The 8,637-nt window shown below is 36.5% G+C and overlaps 1 protein-coding gene across 1 annotated transcript in view; it reads left to right on the top strand.

Moving 5' to 3' along the window:
- The first annotated feature begins 1,566 nt into the window (after window positions 1–1,566).
- Window positions 1,567–8,637, top strand: part of stat5a (signal transducer and activator of transcription 5a) — a 60,144-nt gene continuing 53,073 nt past the window's right edge. The window contains exon 1 of the mRNA XM_044099377.1: window positions 1,567–1,724. The gene's annotated coding sequence lies outside the window, so the exon portion shown is untranslated. The remainder of the gene's footprint in view (window positions 1,725–8,637) is intronic.

The raw sequence follows: 8,637 nt of genomic DNA, 5'->3' as shown, positions 1-8,637 counted from the left end.
TGCTGACTCAGCTGCCTTAGAAAGCAACTGTCACCTTTCGGTTTTGGTCCGCAGCCAATCAAAGTGGAGAATGAAGCTGCAGCTGTGCTGGGGGTTTGTGTGTCTGACAGAGGGAGCATGACTGCTACTGAACAAGATCCCTTTTAACTCAGAAGATGATGTAATTTTGATGACATATGTTACAGTAGATACAGTCAACAGAAACAAACTTTGGGCTTTTTTTCAGGCCATGTTTGGAAAATCTTAAAGAAACTATCTCTGTACCATATGTTGTTGTCATATGCAAGCTAAATCCAAAGTACTTAATGTCGATAATATGCCAAAATCAACCACCTAAATTTCATCTCTAATGTTGACAGAAATGCATATGGTATATTAAGATTCCATTTAGATAGTTCTAGATTTTTATTATCTCTATTTAAAAGGTCTTTTAATTTTTAAGCTTCTTCAACTTTTGGTATTTTGGTGTATTTCTGACAATGGTACTTTTTAATTTAGGCTTTCTTTTGACTCCTTTGTTGAGGGTTTTGCTCAGTAAATTAATTTTTAGCTGCATAAAAGGTGGCAGCTTCAAATAAAGCTGAAAATTTAGCTGTTGTTTGGGTTACCTGTAGTCATAAAAACAATTTGTTGCTATTTCTTTTGGTAGATCTCTAAACGTGACTAATGATCACGCAGTTTATTACAAATGAAAAAAAAAAACTTAAGGAGCTTCATAAAAGAATGAAATCATGCTACTAAATCAAAACGGACTTGTTTATCCCTTAACAAATATTAGTCGTGGCTTTCTGGCTTCTGTTTTCTGAGTATTATAGTCCAATTACGTTTGTTAAAAAACTTATTTTTGTATCTTCTGTTTTTAGATTTTCTCTTCTGCTATGCCTGTCTCTAATTTGCCAAAAAACAATATTGATAAAAAAACAAACAAACACAGCTCCAGTTAATTACTCTTCCAACAGGACATTAATTGGTCCCTTTGGGTATTTACTAAAATAAAAAACTAATTAAAAACAACATAATTACATATTAATACGTAGGAAGGGAGGAAACACAATTATAAAAGTGGCAGTTGCGTTCATTTAACGATTTAGTGATAAGCTAAAGGATAACACCAGGGGGCGCCGCCGTACGCTATTTTGTAGGGATGAAAGTTTTGAAAGTAGGCTACTGAATATATTTGTCATTTGTGTCTTAGTTTAGTACATTACCAAAGTTATAATTATAATAATTCTTTTTTTTAACCATTATTAATATTATTAATAATTTATTTGGTGGTGCACCGTTTAATAACATAAGTTTTACAATTTCACATTTATTGAGTTTAAGATTTTGTAATGTGTTGTATAAGACTTAGCTTAAAAACTACGCTCAAATAAAGCGCCTCAGCACGTCTTAGATGTATTTCATCGCATTTTTAAAAATGATCCATCTTATAATAAGTGACCATTTTATTATGTGCTGAGCCGAGGTTAATAACTAACATCAGGCCGCCACTTCTCGAGAGTTAGTCATCAGCGATCCGTAGAAACCGTCAGACGTAGAGGAACCGCCGGAAGTGGGCGGTGTGTCTGACACAGAGAGAGAGAAACAGAGAGCCGTGAACTGTACGGCGAACTGTTGGGAACTGACTAACGGAGAAATTCCTGCCGGAGGCTGATCACTTCGCTGTAGACTCTTCCCCTCATTTTATGAAAAAGGAAAACAACTTTCGTCGCTCCACAGAGGTGAGTGCTCCTGTTTTTCGAGTCCTATTTAAACGCGTTTTCTATGTTTTATTTGAGGAGGAGATAGACGTCCTCGCTTCGTGCCCCTCTTTTTTGACGCTCTTCGTTGCGAAATGATATTCTGACAGCGCTTTGTAAACAAACTGCGGGTGCGACAGCGCTTCTCCATCTGGAGACGCTGCGAAACAGCCTCCGTGCGTGTGGTACGGACTGTGTTTGGGTTTGTTTACGGAGTACTTTTGCTTCTCTGTGCTTGCTGAATCAACAGGCAGGTTCTCCTGAGAGCCGAATCCCACTAATATTCTCACAGGCTGACGGTGTGGCTGCGCAGTTTACTATCACTCTGCCATAGCTGAGACGTTTTCTATCACATTCATGACTCTGTAATCTTTTAAAGAAATAATACGAAGCTTTTGAGACTATCTTGACTTGCTGGTGTAGTTGTATTATGTGTTTGTACTTTATTTATTTAATATTTATCCAAAAGTTTTTATTAATGGACAAGCCTTTTCCCCCAGCCTCACAGCTCCAACAGCTCAGCCTCCATTATAGGGGAGGTCAAGTCTGAAGATGAAATATGAACATAAAGCTCCTCCGTGTGTAACGGGCAAAAAAAAGTGGCGTCAAGGGCACGCTTCAAAAGTAACTTTATTTGTACCATCCTGTTGTATTAATAGGTTGCTTTTTAAAGTAATATTTCAGCTTAATTTATCCAAACTGAAAATAAAGTTTCAAATAAAGTTTCAATCTTGTATCACTTTATGTATGAACACCAATTAGCTAATATTAACTAATAAGCTATTGCATGCCAATGTTGGGAAAGCTAGTGTTTCTAAACAGCTTAATTTTCCTAAAGTTTAATATTCTTTCAATTACATGCCTCTGAAACAGTTCTCTCCAGATTAATTGAGTTTTTCCCTTCCTTGACATGTTGCTGTGTCACTGCCAAGCTAATTGAAAGAGGGTTTCTCAACATTATTCTGTTTGAAGAAGATTATTTCAGTTATTTAGAAATATTTAATGTCGCAAAAACATAGTTGGTCATGCCATGCAATCAAATAAACCTCTGAACTCTGGAATGTGTTTTAAAGGTATGCTTCAGTTACATGTGAGCTGTGAGCAATTTGTCTGTTGAGCAGCAAAATACAGGCTAGCACCTAAATGATAGCCAGACTCAGTAACGTGTGAATCTTTAAAGTGCAGAGCTGGAAAAAACCCTAATTTTCCTATTCATTGTGTAATGAGCACAATTATTTATGTTCTTAGTTATATTGACCACTCAAAGCGCAAATGAGTTCTATTTACTTGTCAGCACTGTCAAATATTCATACACAGACACATAAATATGTGTGTCTTGCTGAAGGACTCTTTGATGGGCAATGGTAGGGGGGGAAGCTGGAATTAAACCCACAGTCTTTCAGCTGCAAGACAACTGATCTCATAACATCACTTCTGAGCCACCGTAACAATAACAATAACCATCACTAGTATTCATTTTTTTATAAATACTGTTATTTTTTCTAAAATGTCATGTTTTGATCCAAGTTTATCATACAGTATTCAAACCAAGTCTTGCTATATTAATATAACTCCAATTATTGAAATTCAAACTGTGTAAGACAGATGCAACAAAAAGTCTTGGTGCCGTTGTCACTGTGTAAATCATTTCAGCTCTAAGTGCCAGTAATATGATATTGTGACACAAACCCCTCCTTGTCTGTTTGCACTGTTTAATTGAAAATGTGGTGTGTGTAAAAATATAAAAGTATTTCTTGTAAAAGTCAAAACAGAACAGGTTGTCAAAGCTGTTTAGTGCAACTTGTGAATGCAGACCTTGGCACTGGTGCCAGCTCACAGACATCATTTTAAATGTCACACTGGCTTTGAAGTTCACTGTCATTTACAAAAACGAAAAAAACAAAAAGCAAAAACACTTGTGCTCTGTGAGAAAGCATGTGCGCTTGTTTTATTTGAGAGAACTTATCCCAGATTTGTAAATATGTTTTGTGGCTCTGTGAATATGTTTTCTGGCATTGCTACAGACAGGATGGCATTGCTTTGCACATTCAGGTAGTAAAAAGTCATTAAACATATTGCTTTCATTCTTTCAATCCACTTTTCATTTATTGCCTTTTAAAATTGGGTTTTCCTCTGATTATACTAGTCAACACAGGGAGAATATGTTTAGGTTCATTTGATTTTGCTAAAAAAAAAAAAAAAAAAAAAAAAAGATAATCAAGCACAATTCATTATGCACAATTGGGCTGCTATCTATTTGATTTCATTGTGATCTGAACAGGTTGCAAATCACAGCAGGCATTCAGAATTATTTTTTTAAAATTGCGCTTCTGTCTTTATCGTTGTTTTAATTTACTCTTGCACTTAATGGACAATTTCACTAACTGCATTCTCTAGGAAAGGATGTTCTCTGCCTTCAGTAGCATTTAACCCTGTTGGCAAGCGCTGTTTTCCCCTTTTGCTGCAGTACATAGTGCAATGGGATGTAGGGTTTTCATTGGTCTCCGCTCAAAAAAAAGAAAGGTTGATATGGGAACATAGCTTGCCTGACTGACCTGAGTTGACTGGCACATTTTGTCCCTGACAGCAAGATCCAGATGAAGAAGGAACAGCAGTAAAAAAGGACAAGCTGGTTGTTACATGTGTTCACAGCATGGGGTGTCTTTTAGTTTCTAAGTACTTCTCACTTTTTCAAATTCTCTCTGCCAGACAAATGTTGGAACAAGTCCTATTGGAAAAGGTTGAAAATTATTGTCACATTATGTAGCAATGTTCACTGTAACATGCTTGTTTATTTATTGAATATTTTGTGATGCCTCAGCTTGGGTCACACATTTTAATATTTTCCTACTGCACTTTACTAAATATGTGTATTTTAGTGCTGTGTGAATCACGTCACAAATACACTTCTTTTTCCTTGAGATTATGAGTAACTTGAAGTTAGCAGATTAGAGCAGAGGTCTTGATCTGACTGAACTATGAGTCATGTGTCAGAATCATTAATGACTGGAGCTGCTGCTTCCTGGCCCTCCAAGCTGCTGTTTAAGAGGATAGACAGACTCACTCCCTAAAGGCCTCCTGTGGGAAGTTCAAGGGATATTAAAAACTCACTGGTAACAGAGAATATAAGATCAACAAGAATAAGATCTTTGTGGACTGAAACAGAAAGGGAAACATACTTAAGGGGAAGTGATCAGGAAGCATGTGGTGCAATGCACACTAACCTCCTCCCCCTTTCAGTTGGGTTAATACTAATCCACTGGTCATGTGACCAAGAGCTTTCAGTCTGGTCTAGGCCAGGAGGGCTCTGATCCATCTGTCAAATAAGGTTGCTGATTGTTGGCATTCACAGTGTAAACTGCTGTCCAGTGACCCCTGCCCGACTCTGCATGAAACTCTGCTTTGATTTCCATTAGTCAAATAATTCTCCATAGTATCGTCACCTTGTCTATATGTTTAGCACCACCCCATCCCTCCACCTGTCTTAGCGTCTCCTCTTTAATTCGATGTGTCTACTTTTGCCTAATTTTCACCAAATTCCCTGCGGTGAACTGAGCACAGGTGGGGGTTGATGAGTGGGAAAGTTATTGTCCCTAAGATGCTGTTGTTGAAATGACTATTGCTACAATTTCTTCTACCTTGCTTTGATTTACTCCTGAGTAAGGGGATGCTAAATAAAAGTCTGCTCTCATTAGACTCAGAGTAAATAGCATCTGAACTTGTAATGTTTCATGTTTACACACATCTCGTCTGTAATTTTATAGAATCTTCATGTAGTCATTTTCTTCCCAACTACACTAAAGAGTGGTGGTTCTTCGTATTTTTATTTCTAATGGTCTGCTTTGTGGTTTCATAAAAAAAAATATCTTCACATGCACAGCTGAAGAATCAAACTTATTAGAAATTGTCAGAAAATTCATAAGGAGCTATGACACAGGAGTTGTTTCACTCTGGAAGGCCTAAGATATTTTTATTTAAATCTTTAACCTTATAAAAATAATATGTTAGGTCATTTTAAATTTCATTCCCAACATAGTAATTGTTCTAAACGTATTATGAGGGCAACACTGAACAACTTATTGAATATTTTATTAAACCCTAAGGCTGTGAGTCATCTCTCTCCATTAATTGTATGAATGAGTGACTTCATCGGTGCCCTGAAAGAAATAATGTGGACAGTTTAATAAAAGCAAGAAAAAGGAGTGAGACTTGAAAAGCACCAAAAATATTCAGCTGTCAATGTTGTTGACAAGTGGTGCAATTATGGTCGCTGTGCTTGTAAAGACTCTCTTACAGTGAAATGGACAGAGGTACGTCGTGATACTTGAAATATTCACATTTCGATATCAAAAGGTGGTGAGTGTGTGCAGTTGCATTGTCTTTTGCTCTCAAGATACAATGACACTGCAGGTCATGACTTGGTACAGGTGACCCACTAGCCTAGTTTTGAGTCAGTGTATTTATCATGCAAAGATGCACCAGAAAGTAAATTGATATTTTTATTAATTGGTTTCATGTAGCACCACCAGCTTTTGAACTTCTATAAAACTTTAAATACTTTTAATAAATATGCATTGATTAGAGATTTGTTGGCGATTCAAGTCTCTGGTGCTGACATCAATTCTAGCTGATTCTCATTTATCTTAAAATTACATTTTACTATGTTGAAAACAGTTTTTTTTATTAATGCTGGAAGATGCAAAGTGTCATCGCTTATTCTATATTAACTGATGATAGAGACAGTGTGTGTCAGAGAGCAGTCAATATAAAGCTGTATTTTATTACTTAAAAATAAAAAAATATAACATCTAGTTGATATCTGAAACTGTCTTTGGCATGTTTGAATAGCGATTAGCTCACTTTGCACCAATACTGAAAACCGTAAACTTTGACTGACGCTTCTTCTTGCAATCACATCTTCCGCACTGTGTTCAAGGCATCCTGTCAACATTTACACCAGCTGCTCTATCGTTGCATCTCCAGTTTCATGTGGCAAATAATTTTTTTGTAAATAAAAAACAAGGGGTGTGCTGAGATTTTAGAAGAAGTTTCTCCAAGCAGAACATTGCAGTTTCATTTCTTTCTGAGAGTTTATGCTACTTTGTGTGATATGAAGCACATTATAGGCTTATAACACCTTAATATTTAGCTAAATTTTTACTCTACCTTTTCCAACTGTCTCATTGTTACAATAATCTCCCAATCCATTCCTGGTAAGTAATTATCATATATCAGGCATGGGAAGCTGATGAAAACCTGTGGTAGTATCAATTTCTAATGTGAATATGAAATGAATGAAAACTAAAATTGCCCTTGATGAAGTATACAGTAAACACCAGCGTCTGTGTTTTGCCAGCATGTACAGCATAGGCTTATGCAGGGTATGATATTTCCAGTTTAAAGAAAAATATAAGCGTTAGTTAATTGCAATGAATTGCCTTCTGTGACTTTATTCTTTGTTGAAAAAAAATTACTGCAGGTGAGAATGCTGTGTTGCTACACCTTAGTTAGTTAGCAACTTCTACACATTTTTATCAGTGCAACCACAAACTTCAGTTCATTTTATTTGTATTTTATGTGATGGGCAAGGACAAAGTGGCAGTGCAAGGAAAATAAGACATTTGACTTTGTTGTACTCCATACAGGGAGCCATGAATATGGCAGCATGATGCTATGGGGATGTTTTTTTTTTTTGTTTTATCTTTTTGTAAGCTAGCACAGGAATGCTTTGGGAGTTGATGGGATGTTGGAACTGTCAGACCTAAATATACAGCCAGAACTACATTGGACTGGTTTAGATTTAAGCATATTCATGTATAAAATGGCCCAGTCAAAGTGCAAACCTCAGTCCATTTCAGTCTACACCTAGACTAGAAATGTATTAAAGTTTGTGACTGCAATATTACACAATATGAAAAGGATTGAGGGGGATAGTTACTTTTACAAGACCCTCTATGTCTAATTCTGCAAATTAACTGTAGTGTGATGAAAATCAACTGGCCTTGTCTATTTTTAAAGAGGTATATGTGGTGAAACTTTAAAGCCAATTTGTAATCCAGTCTTGCCATCCCCACCTTCATCCATTTTCACACCCAGCACTTGTCGCTTCAGTGAGGTTTCTACCCTGATAGTGTAATGTAACCTGAGGCAATGTTACCTCATCTGCCAGCTCAGGTAGATATGGAGCAGGCAGCAAAGAAAATGCCAAAAGATGCTAATGCTTGGTTATCTCTCCTATTGCTGCTTGACTGTTTCTCATCCCAAGGGGTCATTGTGCCGAATGTTATTATGCAGGTTCTGAAATGCACACTTATTGTCTGCACTGTCTAAAGAGCATCAAGAGAATTGATGGTGGCAATATTACAGCTCAAGGGAAAATACAAATGAAGCAGTCAGCAGCACGGGGGGTAATAAGCAAACAGCCAGTTCCCAGATAATTTTTTTACCCTGTTGTTGTAATCATTATTTTATATTTTAGTTGCAAATAGTAAAAAGCAGGAAAACACATTTTTTTGCCTTTGTTGTTTGTACAAGACAGATGAATCTAAAATAGTTTACAGTGAGATAAGCATAGAGTTTCTGGTGTTTTAATTGATCAGGATGAGCGTCTTTTCTTCCTGCTGCCTCTGCTGCATGGAAGCCTATTACAGGCTTACACCAAATGAGATAGAACCAATGAACAGATCTCCTGCAAAACAAATACGCATGTGTTTTGTGTTAAATTGGAGGATGAACTAAGCTGAAAATTAAACCAAATGCTCCTCAAAGAATATAAAAATAAAGTTTTAGCCCTTTTCGTAGTGTTCTTTGGTTGATTTTTGCTTGTACTACATGATGGTTTGGAGGGTCAAAATAAGTTAAAATCTGAGTAGATTTTTTTTTTAAATCCTTTGAT

Source organism: Gambusia affinis, linkage group LG19 (genome assembly GCF_019740435.1).
Source record: "Gambusia affinis linkage group LG19, SWU_Gaff_1.0, whole genome shotgun sequence".
Lineage (NCBI taxonomy): Eukaryota > Metazoa > Chordata > Actinopteri > Cyprinodontiformes > Poeciliidae > Gambusia > Gambusia affinis.
This window is presented reverse-complemented; position numbering and strand designations above follow the sequence as displayed.